This window comes from Ricinus communis, chromosome 3 (assembly GCF_019578655.1).
Source record: "Ricinus communis isolate WT05 ecotype wild-type chromosome 3, ASM1957865v1, whole genome shotgun sequence".
Lineage (NCBI taxonomy): Eukaryota > Viridiplantae > Streptophyta > Magnoliopsida > Malpighiales > Euphorbiaceae > Ricinus > Ricinus communis.
The window spans coordinates 12,126,837-12,149,669 of NC_063258.1; the positions used below are offsets into that span (position 1 = coordinate 12,126,837).

Genomic DNA, 22,833 nt, shown 5'->3' on the forward strand with positions numbered 1-22,833 from the left:
GTCTGTGAATTTAGCTAAAGAACTAAAAGCGAGGATTAAGAACGGTAAAAGGCAAGAGAGTTGAGAACAAAAGAGGGAAAGAGCCAAATTTAGTGAAATACGAGTGTTTAAACTATTTTTGAGTGTAAACTAGCAAGGGAGTGGGTGAGATTTTATTTTGATCTTTGTTTTGCATATTTGAATCATGTTTCAAAGTACGGATAAATGGAACTTGAATGATGAGCCGCGAGAGGTGGATCTCAAACTCTATATGAAATCCATTCAAGGGACCTTAAAATTCCTAAATCTAAGGTTTAACAACATGGATGAAAGACTTGAGCGGGTGGAGTCAAATTTCCAAAGAGGATAGCCTAGGCGTTTCAACAATAATCAAAGGAAGTCAAGGCATACAGATCATTATGAGGATGACTACAAAGAAGAGGAGCGAAGTTCTAACTTGGTTTGGAATAGATTTGGGAGAGGTTGTGGAGGATGAGATGAAAGAGGACCTAGAAGGCAAGATGGAAACTTGAGGAATATTGAAATGGAAATCCTTTCATTTCAAGGCAGGAATGACCATTGGAATTTCCATCATTCTTTATTCCTCTAGGCACGATGACTTCTGATGACACAAGGATTGACATAAGGAATCATAGTGATAAGAAACCTCTAGGGATTGAAACCATGAAGCCTTTGGTTATATGAAACTGTGATTTACAAGCTAGAAAACCCCTTAGCAATTCAATATACTCGCCCAAGGAAAGCTAAGAATAAATAGAAAGAGATGATCTTTAGATTAAAACCTAAAGGAAACTAAGGCCTATAAGCCCAAATCTATGGACGGCACAAAGGATAGATTAATTCCTTTGATAAGTTTGATTGCATTCATTCAAGAATACAAGGTTCAAAGCAACAAATTTGAAAGGATACTTGAAATATTATTGATAAGTTGAAATCTACCAAGAAATTCGTTTTAGGCTTTATAAGCCTCAAAAAACCCTAATCCTAGCTTGCTTAGGAAACATATCTCAAAAGGATAGAGATAATCTTCCTAATTAAAAGATAACTAAAAATAATTCCTAATTAAGCTAAAGCACATAAGTAGCTGCCCATAGCAACTAAAGAAAATCTTAATCTAAAAAAAAAATGCATATGGGCCTTATTTAAGTGTAAGCTAAATATGCCAAAATAATAAGCTTAAACTAAAGCCCAACTGTGGCTTGTAGAACTAGCCCATCCTGAGCTTGGACTTGTAATATATTAAAAGAGATGTGATCCACACTATCTTGTCTCAAATAATCTCCTTAGTCTGCCCACATGTGGAATGCTAATCCTTGGATATGCTTTGTTAAGGCCTTTTGATACTTCTTAGCTCTTGATCTAGTAATAAGGCCTTGTGGCAAGGCTTTTGGATCCTTGACCCATTGGACTTGATCTTGCTCTCTATGTCCATATTCTTCAAGATCCTTAGCTTTTTCTATCCGGCCTTGATCTGGCAATTCTTACCCATCATCTTCAAGCTTTCAATGCCCTTTCCTAGGCTGGTTGAAAAGAACATGGCTAACTTGTGCCAAACCCCTATTCAATGTTGATGTCTTTACCAAGGATCATTCACCTAATCAAGCAAAGAATTTAACTCCTAACAAGACCCTAAAATAATTTGTACTTATGAACCTTAATTATAAAGAATTAAAGGCTATTTAATACAAAAAAAGTTTAGATTAAACTACATTTGTAAAATACTAAGCCTTTACTTGATAAATTCACCAAGTTTATAAAGAACAAAAAGAAGAGAATTTAACTCCAAAATAATAAAGATTCAACAACTCCCTTTATAGGAGTCCTCGTGCCTAGAGGAAGAAGGAAGGATGGAGATCCTAATGGTGCAAATCCTGAGTCAAAATATGTGCGCATGTCTCCATTCTCGGTGTTTGCTCTTTCCTCTAAAAGATTCCTCCACAATCATTCGGAGAATGATATCAGTACACGATCAACTAATTTTCTTTCTTCGCATTCCTCTAATCATTGGATTAGTGCCTATGATTTCCGCTTCCACACGCTTTCACTCAAGACTCATATTTATGCTCCCCATATAAAATTAAACCAATATACTAGATAGAGATTAGAAAGAGAGACACAAAATAAACAAGAAAAAAAAAAGAATATATGTAGGATTTCATATCCGATAAGGAAAGAAATCACATGTTCTTTGTTATTTTTCATACGGCTAAGCATAATGATCAAATCAAATTGATTTAAATATAAGCGTAGGAAAAAACATAAGAGAAAGGAAGGACATGAGGGATAAGTTTATGCTCGCTAGTGCAAGTATTGATAGGTCCACAAATTTCTTGAAAGAACCCATAACTTGATTTCCTACAAGGTAGAAAACTGGAATAATATGCTCATTAGCCTCAAGTATTCAGTTGCATGCGATTTTATAGTGTGGATGCCCTCATTCCATAAGAAGAAGTGACTAGAAGCTAAATATGAACAAATAAATAAATAAATAAAAACTAATAAACTAAAATCAAATCAAGAACAAAAAAGGAGTTGACTAAGCAACAACTCTCGTATTCTTAAGTTTTATGAGCAAGCTTAATAAAAATAATGGTAAATTCAGGCGGGCCTACCTAAAAACACTCCGACCTAAATTACTTCATTATATGTATTGCAAACATCAAAGTGCTTAAATTATGACTTGTATTATGCTTAGATTAATTAAAAACAACTTAATTTCTCCCTTATGCACTTGGATTTACGTCTCTCCTGCTTGATCATCAAGAAAAGCCTCAATGCCATCGGTCAAGCTTATTAATTGCGTTTCCATGATTCCTTACGTCATCAATGGTCCTTGTGCCTAGAAGAACAGGGAAATATAAAGATTCTAATGGTGTAAATCCTGAATTATAGTATTTGGGCGTGCCACGATTCTCGGTATTCCCTCTTTCCTCTAAAAGATTCCTCCATGATCATTCAGAGAATGACTGATATGAACCAAACTAGCACAACGAATCCTACTCCAACAAGGAGCCTTGATGATGCAAATCCTACTAACTCAAGGAATCCTATTCAAACAAAAAGTCCTGACTCAGCTGGGAATGCTAATCCTGCAAGGAGTCCTGATGATATTAAGAGTTCCAGCAATGAGAGGAATCCTAATTCAACTAGGAATTCTAATTTAACTAGGAGTTCTAGTTCGATTCAAATTGCAAGTCAATGAGCTTATCCAAGACATTTGGGCTAAGGACACATCAAGGCTTGAAGAATTGGATTTAAGTTCAAGGCTCATTAATCTAATTCAGTTCATTGGGCTTGAATGATTCTAATTAGGCTTAAAAAGACAGAAAAGCTGAATTTGAGCATATGAAGTCTTGAGCCTAACTTGGCTTAGGTTTTGAGGCTCATCTATATGACTTATGTAAACTAGGGTTATATGGCTTATTTTGGGTAGCCACACATGTATTTAACTTAATTAGGACTTTGTTTAAGTTATCTCTTTTAGTTAGGAAAATTATATTTATCCTAGATCAGATGTAAATCCTTATTAGTTAAGATTTAAGGTTTTTTAAGGCCTATATAAGGCTAGTATGAATTTTAATGGTAATGAATTAAATAGTATTTTTACCTTAAAGCTTATATGCTTTGTCTTTATGTTCTTGTGTAGAATGTATGCTTAAGAAACATTCAAGTAGATTGATCATCTTCTTTTGGAGTGTTTCAAAATTGGGATTTAGGAACAAGGTTTTTAAATTCTAATTCTTGATAATCTTTCTAAGTAATTTGTTTTCTAACCCTTCTTAGGGGTTGAACCGAATTGGTTCTTGGGGTTTTCATGTTAATTGTTGGGGGTTTGCAATTCGAAAGGAGATTCTCAAGCTTATTCATAGAGGTTCCATATCAATGGTATCAATACACGATGAACAAAACATAAAAGAAAGGAAAAACGTGAGAGATAAGTCTATGCTCGCGAGCATGAACATTGATAAAGAGTGCTCATGCCACTTGTCAAGCTTGTCAATTGTATTTCCATGATTCCTTATGCCAATTCTTGTGTCACTAGGAGTCCTCATGCCTAAAGGAACATGGAATGATGGAGACCCTAATGATCCAAGTCTTGAATTGGATTATTGGGGCGTGTCTCGATTCCAAATCTAGGTTTGCTAGTGCGGATCTTCATAAATCCATGATGTGCGTAAAATACACACATCTAAATGGGGTTTTTTAAGATTGATTTTATGGATATTTGGATGTGAATTGGTCTCAACACTCACCTTATACATATGTTTGTGCGCATTAGGTCCAAAAGAGGTCAAAGGATGAAAAAGGAAAGAATTGGAGCATAATTGGACGTCAAAGCTGCCGAAACGAGCTAAGTACGAGCATGAGGAAGCTGAACAGAGCCATGTTGATCTCAACACTGGCCGTGTTCTCAACACGGTCACAAAACATTGGCCGTGTTACCAACACGAGGACAAACACGGCCGTGTTGGACATCAAAGAAGAAGTAGATTTTAGGGAGCACGGCCACAGAGAGTAACACGGCCAGGAACACCATCCCGTGTTGAGAACACGGCCAGGGACACGGCCGTGTTGGAGGCGACAGGGGGTATTAATTAAAAGAACGAAAAGAAGAGAAAAGAGAGGAGGCTAGGGTTAGAACGTCCCAAACCCTAATTTTTCTTTCTCTAAGGGTTTTCTAAGCTGAGACCAAGGGAAAAGGAGACTTGGATCAAGGTTTCAATCGGATTTCCTTGAAGGATCGAAGATTGGGCAAGGTTCGTTGATTGATTTTCAAATCGAGCAAGAGGAACAAGAATCGATTCAATTGGAGCAAAAGGATTTGGGGCTGTTTACTCTCATCCAAGGGTGTAATCGGGTTTTTTTTCTACCTTTGCTTATTGTTGTAATTGAATTCTTGTATATTTTGAGAATGAACATGATTAGCTAGATTGATTTAATCCATTGGGATTTCTTTACTATCTTGGCTTGATATTATATTGTTGGATTGTTCGAGTTGGTTTTGTATTCTTCTTGTTTTCAGTATTAATAAGATTATGCATTATTCATGAGACGTTGTGAATTGTGATGTTTAGATTGCTTTATGAGATTGAGAAATCCGTTTGGCAATTGGAATTTTGAATAACAAGAACTGGTTAATAATCGCTTAGAGATAAGGATAATTAACTAGCCGGATTAAGAATTAACAAAGCTTAATAAAGGCGGATTAAAGCTTAATGCTAATTTAAGAATCAATCGTTAGGAAGAGATTCCAACTTTAGGTTATTAGGTTTAGGAATTCAGTTATCTCGAGAGACAAACCGAATTCGGTTAAGAATTCATCCACGGGTAGCATAATTAGACTCACTGATCCTTTATCTTTTGTTCGGTTGCCAACTAGTTTAGATTCCCTTTGGGTTTCTCTTCTTGTTTTGATTATTTCGTTTATCAATCACGCTTGCATCTCCCTTAGAACTTAGCTCGTAGTTAATAGTTAGTTTAGAATTTATTCATCATCCATTTTAGGTTAATATAATAAAGAACAAAGGAGTAACTCTGGGCTTTCGCTTTCCCGAGGAATACGACCTTGATACTTGCCATTAGTGCTAGACTGCATCGATAGGTACACTGCCTTAGATTGTAGCTAACACGAGTAGCACCCATCAATCCACAAAGGTCTTGCAAGAATGCATAACTTGATTTCCCGCAAGGTAGAAAACTAAAATAATAATAGTGTGAAAGCCCTAATGCCATATAAATAAGAAATAAGAAGCTAAATATGAATAAATAAATAAATAAGGATGAATAAACTAAAGTCAAGATTTGACTGGTCAATAGCTCTCGTTGCCCCAAATTTTGTGAGGCAGCTTAAAGAAAGCAAGAGGAAATCTATGAGGGCCTACGTAATAATAACCTGACCCAAATTACTTCTTTATATGCATCCTAGACATCAAAATGCTCGCATTTCCATTAGTATTACACTTGGATTAATTGAAACCTATGTGATTTCTAACTATCACGCATGGATTTACGTCTCGTCTTGCTTAATCATCAAGCTAGGCCCCAGGGTTACCGGTTAAGCTTGTGGATTGTATTCCTATGATTCCTTACGATAATCCTCGAGTCATCGGGAGTCCTCATGCCTAGAGGTACAAAGAACAAGCCTCGATTCTCATTATTCCATTTTTCTTCCAAAAGTTTTATTTGCAATCATTTGAAAAATGATGTCAATACTCAATCAACTAATTTTCTTTCTTCACACTAGTCCAAATATTGAATCAGTGCCTACGATTGCCGCTTCCATGAGCTTTCTCTCAACAATTATGTTTATGCTTCCTAAATAAAACTAAACTATCATACTAGATAAAGAGGAGTTAACTGGTCAACAACTCTTATAGTCCCAAATTTCATGAGCTAGATTAACAAAAATAGGGGAGAATTTATATGGGCATACCTAATAACACTCCGGTCCAAATTGTATAATTTTATGCATCCCATACATCAAAATGCACACATTCCCGGTTGGATTAATAGAAAGCAACACGATTTCTCCCTTATGCTCGTGGATTTGCGTCTCGTCCTACTAGATCATTAAGTCACACCATAATGCCACCAGTCAAGCTTGTCAATTATGTTTATGCTCGCCAAATAAAACCAAACCATCAAACTAAACAGAGATTAGATAGATTGGAACAAAAGAAACGAATAACATGAGAACATAGGTGAGATTTCAGATATAATAAGGAAAGAAATCACAAGTACTTTATTTCTTCCATACAGCTAAATGAAAGGATCAAATCGAATTGACTTAATGACAAAGGTCGACAAAGAACACAAACGAAAGGAAGGACATAAGCGATAAGTTTATATTTTCTAGAATGTGTCAAATAATATGTTCATTGTCCTCAAGTATTCAATTGTATGCGATTTTTATATTACGATAGAGTAATTGTGTAACGACCCAGAACTATATCATATGAGATATTGTCCCTCACTGGCCTCACAATTTTATCCCGTTGGCGGGTTCGAGAACTTTCCAAGAGGTCACCCATCCTTGAATTTCTTTGAACCAAGCGCATTTAACTTTGGAGTTTCTATAACTCCACAGCCAAACAACTAAAAAGTGCCTCATCTGATTAGTTCCAACTCTTTATATATATGTTATCAACCATTCCTGCCCCATTTCAATGGAATATGATTCATTCATGTACCACCATACCTTAGAGTGCTGCCATCCTAGAACCATTCTTGCCCCATTTCTTTCTTACACAAATGATTTACGTCTCGTCATACTTGTTTATCAAGCCAAGCGCCAATGTCACTAGTTAAGCTTACCAATTGTGTTCCGCTGATCCCTTACACCAATCCTTCTATCATCAGGGAGTCCTCGTGCCTATAGAAACATAGAATGATGGAGATCCCAATGGTACAAATCCTGAATTGGAATATTTGGCATGCCTCGAATCGTGTTATTCCCTCTCTTCTCCAACACATTTGTTCATAATCATTTGAAGAATGGTATCAATACTCGATCAACTAATTTTCTTTCTTCTTATTTGTCCAAGCATTAGATCTGTATCTATGATAAGTCACTTCCACACGCTTTAACTCAACATTCCTATTTAGGCTTGCCAAATAAAACTAAATAATCATACAAGACATAGATTAGAAAGAGACAAACAAAAGAAATGAACACTAAGAAAAAAGTTAGGATTTCATATCCGATAAGAAAAGAAATTACAAGTTCTTTATTCTCTTCCATGGCTATGGGTAAGGATCAAATCCAAGTGATTTAAACACAAGGGTAGTTAAAGAACACAAAAGAAAGGAAGGACGTAAGTGATAAGTCTAGGTTCACTAGTACGGGTCTTTATAAGTCCACAAAGTTCTTGAAAGAACCCATAACTTCATTCTCTACAAGGTAGAAAATTGAAATAATATGCTCACTAGCCTCAAATATTCGGTTACATTTGGTTTTCATAGTGCGAAAGCTCTCATTCCATAAGAAGAAGAGACTAGAAGTAAATATGAATAAATAAATAAAGAAAGATGAATAAAATAAAGTCAAATCATTAACCAGAGAGGAGTTGAGTGGCCAACAATTCTTGTGCTCCTAAATTTTATGAGCTAGCTTAATAAAAATAAAGGAAAGTTCATGTGGGCCTACCTAATCATACTCCGAACCAAATTGCATCATTACATGTGTCCTAAAGATCAAAATATTCCCATACCCACTTATATTAATCGAAAGCAATATGGTTTCTCCCTTATGTGCATCGATTTGCGTCTCCTACTGCCTGATCATCAAGTCAAGCCCCAATGCCACTAATCAAGATTGTCAATTGCTTTCCCATGATTCCTTAACAAAAACAAGGGAAAATTTGTGTGCACGTACCGAATAATACTCCGACCCAATATACTTCATTACATGCCTCCCAAACATGAAAACACACTTGGATTAATCAAAAGCAATAAGATTTCTCCTTTACACACGTTGATTTACATCTCGTCATGCTTGATCATTAAGCTAAGCCCTAATGCCACCAGACAGCTTGTTAATTGCGTTCAGATGATCCCTTATGCCAATCCTTGTGCCATCATGGAGTCCTTGTGCCTAGAGGAATAAGGAATGACATAGATCCCAATGGTGCAAATCTTGTATCATAATATTTAGGCGTGCCTCGATTCACATTGTTCTTTCTCTCCTTCAAAAGATTCATCCATGGTCATTCTGAGAATGATATCCATACTCGATCAACTAATTTTCTTTCTTCGCATTCATCCAAGTATAGGATCAGTGCCTATGATTGTCGCTTCCACGAGCTTTCTTTCAACAGTTTTGTTTATGGTTCCCAAATAAAATGAAACCATCATACTAGATAAAGATGAGTTGACTGGCCAACAACTCTCGTTATCCTAAATTTGTTTAGCCAAAATAATAAAAATAAGGGAGAATTCATGTGGGCATACCTAATAACAGTTCAATCCAAATTACATAGATATATGCGTCCTAAAACATCAAAATGTGCACATTCTCGCTTGGATTAATCAAAAGCAACATGATTTCTCCTTTATGCACGTGGATTTGCATCTTGACTTGCTAGATCATCAAGTTACGCCACAATGCCACCAGTCAAGCTTGTCAATTGCGTTCCTATAATTTCTTATGCTAATCCTTGTGTCATCTTTTATTCGAACTGTGCAGAGCCAAATCAGCTCTGCTCAGAGCCGATTGGCTCTTTAGGTCAGGGTATAAATCAATTCCATTTGATCCTTATGCTTTGCCATGTAAGAGAATAAAGAACTTGCGATTTCTTTCCTTATTGGATCTGAAATCCTATCTATGTTCTCATTTATTCTTTTCTTTTGTTCCTCTTTTTCTATTCTATGTGTTGTATGATGCTTTGGTTTTATTTGGCGAGCATAAAGAAAAATATTGAGTTAAAGCCCGTGGAAGCGACAATCACACTGATCCAGTACTTAGACAAATGTGATGAAAGAAATTTAGTTGATCGAATATTGATATCATTTTTTGAATGATCGCAGATGAATCTTTTGGAGGAAAGAGGAATGCTGAGAATCAAAGCATGCCCAAACATTCTGATTCAGGATTTGCACTGTTGGGATCTCCATCATTCCTTATTCCTCTAGGCATGAGGACTCTTGATGACACAAGAATTGGCATAATGAATCATGAGAATATAATTAAAAAGCTTGACTGGTGGCATTGGGATTACCTTGATGATCAAGCAGAACAAGACATAAATCCATGTGTGTAAGAGAGATATCATGTTATTTTCAAAAAATTCAAGGGTAATACAAGCAGAAATGCAAGCATTTCTATGTTTTGGACGCATGTAATGAAATATTTTAAGTCGAAGCATTATTAGGTTGCCCAATGCAAATTTCTCCTTGTTTTCCTTAAACTGCCTCATAAAATTTGGGACTACCACAGTTGTTGACCTGTCAACTCCTCTTTAGTTCTTGATTTGAATTTAGTTTATTCATCTTTCTTTATTTAGTTACTCATATTTTAGCTTCTACTTTCTTCTTCTTATGGAATGAGGGCTTTTGCACTATAAAAACCTCATATAACCGAATATTTGAGGCTAGTGAGCATATTATTTCAGTTTTCTACATTGCAGAGAATTAACTTATGGGTTTTTTCAAGAACTTTGCAAACTTATGAAGACCCGCATTAGCGAAACTAGACTTATTGCTCACGTCCTTCTATTCTTTTATGCTCTTTGTCTACCCTTGTATTTAAATCAATTCGATCCTTATGCTTAGCCATGAAAGAGAATAAAGAACTTGTAATCTTATTTATTTTCATATCCAAAATATTACCTCTTCTTTTGTTCATCTTCTTCTACTCTATGTTCTATATGAAGGTTTAGTTTTATTTAGCGAGCATAAATAGGAGTGTTCAGTTAAAGTATGTGGAAGCGACAATCATAGGCACTGATCAATGCTTGGATAAATGCGAAGAAGGAAAATTAGTTAATCGAGTGTTGATATCATTCTTCAAATAATCGCGATGAATCTTTTTGAGCAAAGAGGGAACACCAAGAATGGAGGCATGCCTAAATATTGCGATTCAGAATTTGCACCATTGGGATCTCTATCACTCCTTGTTCCTCTAGTTTTGTGGACGCCTGATGAGATGAGGATTGGAATAAGGAATCATGAAAATACAATTGACAAGTTTGATTGATGCCATTGGGGCTTAGCTTGATGATCAAGGAAGGGAAAACATAAATCCAAGCTTGTTAATGAGAAATCATGTTGGTTTCGATTAATGCAAGTGTAATACTAGTGGAAATGCGAGCGTTTTGATGTTTGGGATGTATATAAAGAAATTATTTTTTTCCGTGTGTTATTAAGTAGGCCCTTGCAGATTTTCCCTTGTTTCTGTTAAGCTGGGTCATAAAATTTAGGACAACAAGAGATGTTGACGAGTCAACTCCACTCTAGTTCTTTATTTGAATTTAGTTTATTCATCTTTCTTAATCTATTTATTTATATGTAGCTTCTAGTTTCTTCTTCACATAGAATTAGGGCCTTCGCACTATAAAAACTACATGCAACAAAATACATGAGGCTAGTGAGCGTATTTAATATTTTAGTTTTCTATCTTGTGGGAGATCAACTTATGTGTTCTTGCAAGAACTTTGCAAACTTATGAGGACCCACACTAGTGAACCTAGTCTTATCACTCACATCCCTCCTTGCTTCTGTGTTCTCTGTCTACCCTTATGTTTAAATCAATTTGACTTGATTCTAGCTTAGCCATATGGAAGAGAATAGAGAATTTGTGATTTCTTTCCATATCGGATCTGAAAGCCTACCTATGTTTTCATTTTTCTTATTTCTTTTGTGTCTCTCTTTCTAATTTCTATCTAATATGATGGTTTGGTTTTACTTGGCGAGCATAAACAAGAGTGTTGAGTTAAAGCGCATGGAAGCGACAATCATAGGCATTGATCCAATTCGTGGACAAATGCAAAAAAAGAATATTACTTGATTGACTATGCAAAAAAAGAATATTCCAAGCGACAATCTTTTAAAGGAAAGAGGGAACAACGAGGATTGAGGCATATGCCTAGATATTCTTATTCATTAGATGCACCATTAGGATCTCCATCATTTCTTGCTCCTCTAAGGACAAGGACTCTTGATAACATAAGGATTGGCATAAGGATTCATGGGAGCGCAACTGACAAGCTTGATCGGTGGCATTAGGAATTATGTAGATATGACACCTCATCTCATGTAACCCGAGATGGATATTTAAAACAAAATACTTTCTAAAATCTTTCTAGTTTAGTTGAATTGTAACATACTTACATATGTATATGTAATAATGTATTTGAAATCATAATTATGAAAAATAGATAATATTTTTTAATATGATGTTTCATTACAACAATTATAACTAGGAATGCATTTATTAAACATTATTAAATAAGTTAATATACAAAGTTGGCTCATAAAATTTAGGACTACAAGAGTTGTTGCCCAGTCAATTCCTCTCTCATTCTTGATTTGACTTTCTTTCTTTATTTATTTATTAAAATTCAGCTTCTAGTTTCTTCTTCTTATGGAATGAGGGCTTTCGCATTATAAAGATCGCATGCAAGCAAATACTTAAGGCCAATGAGCATATTATTTCAATTTTCTACCTTGCGGGAAATCAAGTTATTAGTTCTTTCAAGAAATTTATGGACATATCAATGCTCACACTAGCAAGCATAGACTTAGCATTTTATGTCCTTCCTTTGTCTTGTGTTCTTTGTCTATCCTTGTGTTTAAATCAACTTGATTTGATCCTTATGCTTAGCCGTACGGAAGACAACAAAGAACTTGTGATTTCTTTTCTTACGGGATCTAAAGTCTTACCTATATTCTCATTTTGTTTGTTACTTTTGTGTCTTTCTTCCTAATATTTGTCTAGTATGATAGATTGGTTTTATTTGGAGAGCATAAATACGAGTGTTGGGTGAAAGCACGTGGAAAGCGGCAATCATAGGCACCGATCCAATACTGCGACGAATGCGGGGAAAGAAAATTAGTTAATCATGTATAGATATCATTCTCCGAATGATCATGGAAAAATCTTTTAGTGGAAAGAGGGAACAATGAGAATTGAAGCACTCCCAAATATTCTGATTCAGGATTTGTAGCATTGGGATCTGTATCCTTGCTTGTTCCTCTAAGCAAAGGAATACGAACGTAGGTAGGATTTCTTATCCGATAAGAAAAGAAATCGCAAGTTCTTTATTTTCTTCCATGGCTAAGCGTAAGGATCAAATTGAATTGATTTAAACTCAGTGGTAGAGAAAGAACACAAAAGAAAAGAAGGACGTGAGCAATAAGACTAGGTTCGCTAGTGCAAGTCTTCATAAGTCAAGGTCTTGAAAGAACCCATAACTTATTTCTCTATAAGGTAGAAAACTAAAATAATATGCTCATTAGCCTTAAATATTCATATGCATGCGGTTTTCATAGTGCAAAAGCCCTTATTCCATAAGAAAAAGAAACTAGAAGCTAAGTATGAATAATTAATAAAGAAAGGTGAATAAATTAAGGTCAAATCAAGAACTAGAGAGGATTTGACTAGCTAACAACTCCCGTAGTCTCAAAATTTATGAGCCAGCTTAATGGAACAAGGGGAAATTCCTATGGGCCTACCTAATAACACTCCAGCCAAAATTACATCATTATATGCATCGTAAACATCGAAACATGCGCATTCTCGCTTTGATTAATCTAAAAGAACATGATTTCTCCATCACGCGCTTGTATTTGTGTTTCTTTCTACTTGATCATCAAGGCATGCTCTAATGCCACTAATGAAGCTTGTCAATTATGTTCCCATGATTTCTTAATGAAAATAAAGGACAATTCGCGTGGGAGTACCTAATAACACTTTAACACAATTCTTTTTATTGTATGCCTCCTAAATATCATAAACGCATGCATTCCGACATGTATTAGTTGAAAGTAGCATGATTTCTCCCTTACGTGTGTAGATTTGCATCTCGTGCTGCTTGAACATCAAGTCACAGCTCAATGGCACCGGTCAAGCTTGTCAATTGTGCTCCCATGATTCCATAAAGAAAACAAGGGGAAATTTGCATAGGCGTACCAAATAACATTTCCACCCCAAACTTATTGCTCATGTCCTTCCTTTCTTTTGTGTTCTTTGTGTACCCTTATGTTTAAATCTATTCGATTTGATCCTTAAGCTTAACCGTATGGAAAAGAACGAAGAACTTGTGATTTTATTTGGGGAGCATAATCATGAGTGTTGAGTGAAAGCATGTGGAAGCGAAAATTATAGGCATTGATCCCAGGCTTAGACAAATGCAAAGAAAGAAAATTAGTTGATCGAGTATTGATATCATTCTTAGAATGTTCTCGGGCAGATCTTTTAAAGGAAAGAGGGAGTGCTAAAAATCAACTCTTGCCTAAATATTCCAATTAAGGATTGGCACCATTGAGATCTCCATCATTTCTTGTTCCTCTAGGCATGATGACTTCTAATGACATAAGGATTGGTGTTAGGAATCATGAGAACTCAATTGACAAGCTTTGACCGATGGTATTGGTGCTTAGCTTGATGATTAAGCAAGATGAGACGTAAATCCATGCGCGTAAGGGATAAATCATGTTGTTTTTTATTCATCCAAGTGTAATACAAGCGGCAATTAGATTTGATCCTTCCGCTTAGCCGTATGGAAGAGAATAAAGAACTTGTTATTTCTTTTCTTATCAGATCTGAGATCCCACCTATGTTCTTATTCTATTCATTTCTTTTGTTCCACTAAATCTAATCTCTGTCGTTTGATGTTTTGGTTTTATTTGGGGAGCATAAATATGAGTGTTGATTAAAAGCACATGGAAAGCAATCATAAGAACCCATACAATGCTTGGACAAATATGAAGAAAGAAAATTAGATTATCGAGTATTGATATCATTCTTAGAATTAATAGGGATGAATCTTTTGGAGGATAGAAGCAATGCCGAGAATTGAGGCACACCCTGATATTCCAATTCAGGATTTGCACCATTAGGATCTCGATCTTTCCATGTTCCTTTAGGCACGAGGACTCCTGATGACACTAGGATTGGCGTAAGGAATCATGGGAATGCAATTGATAAGCTTGACCGATGGTATTAGGGTGTGACTTAATGATCTAGCAGGATGAGACACCCACATGCGTATGGGAGAAATCATGTTGCTTTCGATTAATCCAAGGAAAATGTGTACATTTTGTTGTTTGGGACACATATAATTATGTCATTTGAGCCAGGGTGTGATTAGGTATACCCATACAAGTCTCCATAAGTCTGTAAAGGTCTTGAAAGAACACATAACTTATTTCTCCGCAAGGTAGGAAACTAAAATAATATGCTCACTAGCCTCAAATATTCGGTTGCATGCAATTTTCATAGTGCAAAACCCCTTATTCCATAAGAAGAAGAAGCTATAAGCTAAATATGAATAAATAAATAAAAGAAGATGAATAAACTAAAGTCAAATCAAGAATCAGAGATGATTTGATTGGCCAACAACTCTCGTAGTCTCAAGTTTTATGAGCTAGCTTAACAAAAATAAGAGAAAAATCATGTGGGCCTACCTAATAACACTCCAGCCCAAATTACATCATTATATACGTACCAAACATCAAAATGCGCACACTCTCACTTGGCTTAATTGAAAGCAACATGATTTCTCCATCACACGCTTGGATTTGCATCTCGTCCTACTTGATCATCAAGTCATGCTCCAACGCTACTGGTGAAGCTTGTCAATTATGTTCCTATGATTTATTAACAAAAACAAGGTTAATTTTGCGTGGGCATGCCTAATAACAATCTAGCCAATTTACTTCATTATATGCCTCTTAAACATCAAAACATGTGCATTCCTAATTATATTAATAAAAAACAGCATGATTTCTCCCTTGTGAATGTGGATTTGCATCTCGTGCTGCTTGATAATTCAGTCATGCCTTAATACCACCGGTTGAGCTTGTAAATTGCGCTCCCGTGATTCCTAAATAATCAATTAGAAGGAGACGTAAATCCATGCGCGTAAGGAGAAATCATGTTGTTTTCAATTAATCCAAGCGTAAGTAGGCCCATGCTAATTTTCTCTTATTTTTGTTAAGTTGGCTCATTGAATTTGCAATCATGAGAGTTGTTGCCCAGTCAACTACTCTTTGGTCCTTGATTTAACTTTAGTTTATTCATATTTTTATACTTATTTATTAAAATTTATCTTCTAGTTTCTTTTTCTTATGGAATGAGGGCTTCAAAATATAAATATTTCATGCTACTTGAGGCAAGTTAGCATATTATTTCAGTGTACTAATTTGCAAAAAATTAAGATATCGGTTCTTTCAAGAACTTTGCGAAGTTATCAACACTTGCGCTAGTGAGAATAGACTTAGCGCTCACATCATTTCATCCTTTTATGTTCTTTATGTGCCCTTGTGTTTAAATGAATTTGATTTGATCCTTACGCTTAGCTGTCTAAAAGAGAACAAAGGACTTGTGATTTCTTTCCTTTTTGGATCTGAAATCTTACCTATTCTCTCATTTTGTTCGTTTGTTTTATGTCTCACTTTCTAATCTCTATCTAATATAATGGTTTTATTTTATTTAGGGAGTATAAGTACGAGTGTTGAGTGAAAGTACATGGAAGTGGCAATCATAGGCAACAATCAAATGCTTGGACAAATACGAAGAAAGAAAATTAGTTGATCATGTATTGATATCATTCTCTAAATGATTGTGGATAAATCTTCTAGTCGAAAGTGGGAAGAATGAGAATCGAGGCACGATAAATATTCCAATATAAGATTTGTACATTGGAATCTTCATCATTCCTTATTCCTCTAGGCACGATGACTTTTGATGACACAAGGATTAGCATAAAGAATCATGGGAAATCAATTGGCAAGCTTGACCAATGGCATTATGCTTAGCTTGATGATCAAGTAGGATGAGACGTAAATCCACGCTCGTAAGGGAGAGATCATGAAATCCAAGTGTAACACAAACAACAATGCGGGAAGTTTGATGTAAGGGCTGCATATAATGAAGAAATTTGGGTCAGAGTATTATTAGGCAGGCTTAAACAAATTTTCCCCTGTTTATGTTAAGTTGGCTCATAAAATTTTGGACTACAAGAGTTGTTGACCAGTCAACTACTCTCTCATACTACAAAAATCGCATGCAACCGAATACTTGAGGGTAGTGAACATATTATTTGAGTTCTCTACCTTGTAGAAAATTAAGATATGGGTTCTTTCAAGAACTTTGTGGACTTATGAAGATTGATTCTAGCGAACATAGACTTATCGCTTATGTCCTTCCTTTCTTTTGTGTTCTTTATTGACCCTTGTGCTTAAGTTAATTCGATTTGATCCTTTCGTTTAGCCGTATGGAGTAAAATAAAGAACTTGTGATTTTTTTCCTTATCAGATATGAAATCCAACCTATGTTCTCATTTTGTTCGTTTATTTTGTTCCACTCTATCTAATCTCTATCCAGTTTGATGGTTTCGTTTTATTTGGCGAGCATAAATATAATTGATAAGCTTGACCGGTGTCATTATAGCGTGACTTGATGAGCTAGGAGGACGAGATGCACATCCATGCACGTAAGGGAGAAATCATGTTGCTTTCGATTAATCCAAATGGGATTGCGTGCGTTTTGATGTTTGGGATGCATATAATTATTTAATTTGGACTAGAGTATTATTAGGTATGCCCATATAAACTTTTCCCTATTTTTGTTAATCTAGCTCATAAAATTTAGGACTATGAAAGTTGTTGACTAATCAACTCCTCTTTCTCTAGTATGATAGTTTAGTTTTATTTGGGGAGCATAAATACAATTTTTGAGAGAAAGCTCATGGAAGCGGTAATCATAGGCACTGATTCAAATACTTGGACTAATGCGAAGAAAGAAAATTAGTTGATCGAGTATCGATATCATTCTTTGAATGATTGCAAACAAAACTTTTGGAGGAAAAAGGAAACGATGAGAATTGAGGCCTGTTCCTTGTACCTCTAGGCATAAGGACTGTTGATGATGTGCGGATTGGCATAAGGAATCATAGGAATGCAATTGACAAACTTTACCAATAATCAATATCAATTGACAAACGGATCACAAACTCAAAGTTTAGCAATAGAATAATCAATATCAAAGTTGAGTCACCAGTTCAATCAATATCAATAATTCATAAATAATAAGAACAAGAAATAAAGAATACTTGAATTAAAGAAGAATTCTGTTAAGCACAAAGCCTCACAAAATCACAATTGGAATTTATTCACTCTTGAATTAGAAACTAAAAACTTAGCCACTCATGGTGGAGTAAGAATTCACAAGAATTGTAGAGAGTAGAAGAAGAATAAGAATATGAATAATTTAGCTCAAAGTATCTAGCCGTCCTTATATAGGAAGTAAAACCCTAAACCCTAATAGTAGAATCCTTATCAAAAAGAAATATGCTTCCTATTTAATCTTATCCCTATAAGGAAGGATAAGATTAAGAGTGATCTAAATAAATTAAAACCCTAAATACATGGAAGAAAGTTCTATTAATCTAACACTTCCAAAAATAAAGGAAATTAACTAGGGATAGGTCCACCACAAATTATTCTTTGAAAATTTCGAAGCTCTCTTTCACATCTTTTAGCAGCTCATGGGATGCAAGGCGTGGTCACGCCTTATTGACAGTAGTCTTCTGCACAGATTTCTGCACTTCCTCCAAAAGACTTTGTTTTTGACAAAATGATGACTTAAAATATGTCTTTAGGCTGGATTTTGCTCCATCCTTGATATTTCATCACCTAAGTCAGAATAAACATAATTTCCATAATTAAGTACATTATGAGTTGAATAATAATGACAATCAAGAGATTAGCACTCATAGGATAAAATTTATAAAAAGAACAAGTATCTTAATAATTCATCAAAATCAAAGCAACGAGACTTAACACCCTCACATGGTTTCACTCAATACTCTCAAAGTGTTTAGGGTGTATTTACTCTCAGAATCAAAACAAAGCATGTTATTACCATAAGCTTGCTAATGAATCAAGTCTCCACCACTACACATGAATTAGATGCAAAAATCAAAAGGACTTTACAAGGGTTGTAATTGGGCTTAGGAAAGGGTATGATAAAGGAAGAGCTGAGATGTTTCATAATCAAGACAAAAAATTAGATTTTTGCATGATAACTTATGCCACATCCACGAAATATACTACAAAAACTTTGAGATTTATTCCCACATTTTATATTAGCACTAAAAATCTTGGAGAAATAACATGTAATAATTCAATTCAAAATATTTGATGAATACTTCTCCAATTATCCTCTTTCATGAAAGGAATAAATATCAACTTTCTTTTCTCACTTTTTTTTTTCTTTCCCTCTCTTTTTTTCTTGTTTTGTCTCTTTTTTTTTCATTTGTACCATGCAACACTTCCCTTCTTATCTTGACAAAGGTAGAAAAATAGAGGTAGCAAACGAAAGGTCTTGGGTTAAACAACATGTGTTAAAAATAAAAAAGAAAATAGAAAATAGGCTCAAAGTGTCTAACTAAAAGGGAAATTAACACGGTAAGTATTTTAAGAGTCTAAGAATAGGTTAATCCTAATTGCCCTTATCATATTAAAGCATCATTCCAAAAATGTGGTCTCAATATGAATTCAGAAGCAAGTTCTAGAATAATCATACTAGTTTGATAACACACAATAAAAAAAATAATTAGAGCAAAATATAATGAACTGCTCTTTGGCTCAAAAGCTCATTTGTATCAAGTCTTGTGCATTTTTCAATCAATAAACTAAAAAGATACCTTCGGATAGTTTTAAAGAAACACTAATCATGCTTATCCCCTTTCATGCATTGAAATTCAAACCAAAAATGTATTTCTAACTTACATGGTATTCCAGGTTATCAAAATAAAACTCAAGGTTGCAAAAGAAGAATTAGAACATATGAATTAAAGCATACCTAATTATAAGCATAAAAAAAATATTTTGAAAAACAAAAGGAAATCATGTAATTACATATTCCTCCTCCACACCTAAACTATACATTGTCCTCAATGTATCAAAAAAGAAAATGGCTCACAAAAGAAATGAAAAGAAATATGAAACTCCCCTGATTTGCGAGCAATTCGGGCTGAATAGTGAGTGGTGATGGTGGGAAAGGAGGTAGAACCGCCTAGTGAAAATAGAAAGTTTTGGTGATGGCTGCTGCAAAAGAAAATAAAACGTTGGTGGCTATGGCAAAATAAAACGTTCTCTTTTCTTTTCTCTCTCTCTTTTTTTTTAAGCACAAAAATAAATAATAATAATAAAAATTTAAAATTTAAAATTAAATAAAATAAAATAAATAAAATAATAATAAAAATTAAATAAATTAAATAAAAATAATAAAAAACAAAAAAATAATAATAAAAAAAAGAACAAAAAAAAAAAGAGTGGTTTGAATTAAGGCGTGGTCACGCCTTATAAGAAGCGAGCTTCTGTAATTTTTTGGTGCAGTTTTTCAAAACAAAACAGAAGACCGCTTGGAACAAGGCGTGGTCACGCCTTGTAAGAAGCGAGCTTCTATAATTTTTTGGTGCAGTTTTTCAAAACAAAATAGAAGACAGCTTGGAACAAGGCGTGGTCACGCCTTGTAAGAAGCGAGCTTCTGTAATTTTTTGATTTTTTTTTCTTCTTTTCTTTTTAGAGAACAGGAGATGTTTGGGAACAAGGCGTGGTCACGCCTTATAGAAATTATAGTCTCCTGCCAGAAAAAAGAAAAATTAAATTTTATTTTTTTATAAAAGAAATTAAAAACTAAAAACTAAAAACAAAATAAACTAAGTGAAAGAAAAAAAAATAATAAAAAAAAAAAATAAAGCAAGTATTTGGGTTGCCTCCCAATAGCGCAATTGTTTAACGTCGTTATGCTCGACGGAATAATAAAATATTTGAGTCATCCAAATAAGTGGGGTGATTCGATGGAAAACTAATGAGACATAAAGCAATTTGACCCTCATGGAAGATCTTCAATCTATGACCATTCAGTTTGAAAATTTTATCCGAATCCAAGCTTCTAATTTCCACTTCTAAATTAGATTGTGCATCTAATTCTTGCTCATCAGTAAGATTTTCTTTTGCAGATACTTCCTGCACAATTGGATTAATTACATCAATATAGCAAAGATAATGTAAATTATTAGGATATTTCATTGCATGAAAAATATTAAATTTAATAATCTCTCTATTAAACTCTGCGGAGAGAGTACCCTCATCTACATTAATCTTTGTCTTAGCAGTTTTCATGAATGGTCGTCCTAATAAAATCGAAGCTAATTTTAATGAGGAATTACCATCCATTTCCAAAATGTAAAAGTCGACAGGAAATATGAGCTTATTAACCTGCACCAAAACATCTTCAACAACTCCAAGGGGGTGAATTTAAGAATGATCAGCTAATTGAATCATTACACCAGTCTTTTGCAAGTTATTTAGTTTCAATTCTTGATAGATAGAAAATGGCATGACATTAATGGATGCTCTTAAATCTAACATGGCACGCTCAATTTTCGTATTACCAATAACACAAGGTAATGAAAACATACTTGGATCCTTGCATTTTTCGGGCATATTTTTTTGCAAGATGGCCGACACATTCTTAGTTACCACCACTTTCTCCTTTTCCTTCATTCTTCTTTTGTTTGTGCATAATTCCTTCAAGAACTTTGCATATTTAGGAACTTTCTTGATATCATCCAATAATGGGATATTTATCTCCACCTTCGTAAATGTATCCAGGATCTCCTTTTCTTGCTCATCTTCTTTTGGCTTAGCTAATCTGCTAGGAAAAGGAGGTAATGGAGTGTGAGATGAAAGAGATAGAGGAGGATCGAATTTTACCCCACGTGATGCTTTAGAGGAAGCTTCTTCTTCTTCCTTTTCCTTGCTCGGTTCACTTTTCTTAAGTGGAATCGATCCTGAAGGAAACTCCTTTCCACTTCTAAGAAAAATTGCACTAACATTCTCCTTTGGATTTATCTCTGGTTGTGAAGGTAGTTTTCCAGAATTTTGAGCCTCCAATTTACTAACCGACGTAGCTAGTTAAGTAATTTGATTGCCTAAACTCTGAATGCTTGATCTTGTTTCCTGTTGAAATTGAAGAGCATTGTTAGCAAGATTTTGAACAATATCTTCCAAGGACATACCTGAATTAGAAGCTTGAGGTTGTCTATTGAAGTTCTGGGAAGGATACTTTTGTTGTCCTCCTTTCTTCCATAGCTCAAATTTGGGTGATCTCTCCATCCAGGATTGTAATGATTAGAAAAGGGGTCATACTTCCTTTGAGATTGACCAATAAATCCGCCTAGAGCGTTAGCTTCTTGTATGGAGTCTTGTTGCAATGCTGGACACATATCGGTGGGATGTCCTTGCAACGAACATATTCTACACACTTTTGCCATTTGTAATTGCCCTACAGCCATTTGACGAACCATAGCAGTTAAATCAGAAATTTTCAAGATTTTTAGTGCTTACCTCATTAACTCGCCTTGTAGCTCCATCAGCTCTTGTACCAAATTGCTGAGAATTTTCGGCCATGTTTGAAATTAATTGCTTGGCTTCTTTAGGCGTCTTATCTACCAAAGCTCCACCACTTGCTACATCAATCATGCTCCTATCCATTGGCAATAATCCTTCATAGAAATATTGGATTAGGAGTTGCGGAGAAATTTGATGATGTGGGCATTTAGCACACAGTTGCTTGAACCTTTCCCAATACTCATACAACATTTCTCCAGTGAACTGTGTTATGCCATAAATTTTTTTTCTGATGTTGGCAGCTCTTGTTGCAGGAAAAAACTTGTCTAGGAACAATCTTTTCATCTCATTCCATATTGTTATTGAACCGGAAGGTAGATAATAGAGCCAATCCTTTGCTTTATCCTTCAAAGAAAAGGGAAAAGCTCTAAGATTTATTTGCTCTTTGGTCACACCATGTAGTTTCATTCCGGAGCATACAATATGGAATTCTTTCAAATGTTTATGAGGATCTTCACCTGCACATCCTCGAAAAGAAGGGAGTAAGTGAATTAAACCAGATTTTAATTCAAAATCAACTACAATAGTAGGAAATGTAATGCATAAAGGTTGTTGATTTAAATCCGGTGCAGCTTGCTCTTTGAGAGTTTTGTTTGCCATGTTTTCTATAACTTCTTGAAAGATAGACGTGTCACCAATAGCCAAATCTATCTCCAACTCCTCTATGAGACAACTTTTTCTTTGCTTAGTCTC

At 34.9% G+C, this 22,833-nt stretch overlaps 1 non-coding gene across 1 annotated transcript; it reads left to right on the top strand.

The window, feature by feature from the left end:
• Positions 1 to 22,270: 22,270 nt before the first annotated feature.
• LOC125369688 lies at positions 22,271 to 22,377 on the top strand. Its single transcript, XR_007215364.1, has one exon. It is a non-coding gene; the product is annotated as a small nucleolar RNA R71 (small nucleolar RNA).
• Positions 22,378 to 22,833: the final 456 nt, after the last annotated feature.